Raw genomic sequence first — 1,162 nt, 5'->3', positions numbered from 1 at the left:
ATCCCTTCTTGTCAACACCCCAGTTAACACTAAAACACGAATGTGGATCAGACATTTATATAATATTGACACATTATTTGCCATGTCATCTTACAGTCCAGGCAATCTTCAGTTATGGATGCTTTGATCAGAATCAACTATTTAGTTGGAATTATTAAAATTATACAAGTATTATTATTAGAAATATTGAAGATTTATGATGACATACATTTATATAATAATAATTATTGTTATTATTATAAATATAATTCAATGGTATTTATTATTGCTATTATTATAAATAATCAACCATATATTATTAGTAGTAGTACAATAATAATTATATAGTTGATTGATTTATCAATAATGTTATTATGTAATATTAATATAAAGAGAGAATATTGTAGAATTTGCATCACTACCCTCAAGTTTATTTTTATGGGTTCCGCATAACCCAAATTTGTTTATATGGTATTCAGTATCCTACATGTGGTTTTACACAGGTACACAAATACGTTATTTGTTTAGGCCTACAGGTTGTTAGAAATGATCAACCGTATTAATATTGTTAATTTTAATAATGATAATAATATCAGTAATGTTAATATTTAAAAAAAAATAATACAATATGAATTCAAAATCAATAATAATTATTACATTTATATTGCAAAATTTGCATCACCGTCTTTAAATTTGTGGGTTGTGCATGACCCATATTTGTTTACTATGGCTTTCAATACAAGTGGTTTTACACAGGTAAATACATTGTCTTCATATGTAATTATATTTTAAGCATGTTGTCATTCCGCTGATGCTTTCATATCACATTGTAATTTTAAAGGGACAGTCCCCATGTTAAAAAAAAATCAGGTTATATGGTTAGCCTTAAAACCACAATGATAATAGCTCAGGACGATTTTTTTCCATCACCAGAAGATGGCCGATGGTTACTGATAATTTAATACGGATAATAATTTAAATTTTAATCATGATTATAGCCTAATTCGTTTTCCTTGCGGAAAAATGTTTGACCCACCTATGCGTTTAAGACAAAGAGAGTTGGATACAGAAAGACAATAAAAGACAAGATTCCTGGTGGCATTTGTGGTTTAGCCCAATGTTTCCCAACCTTTTTTTTAGTCGCGGCACCCTTTGGAAATTTTAACAAACTTGTGGCACCCTA

This window comes from Sinocyclocheilus grahami, unplaced genomic scaffold (assembly GCF_001515645.1).
Source record: "Sinocyclocheilus grahami isolate Dianchi unplaced genomic scaffold, SAMN03320097.WGS_v1.1 scaffold11.1, whole genome shotgun sequence".
Taxonomy (NCBI): Eukaryota; Metazoa; Chordata; class Actinopteri; order Cypriniformes; family Cyprinidae; genus Sinocyclocheilus; species Sinocyclocheilus grahami.
Note: the sequence above shows the minus strand (reverse complement) of the source record.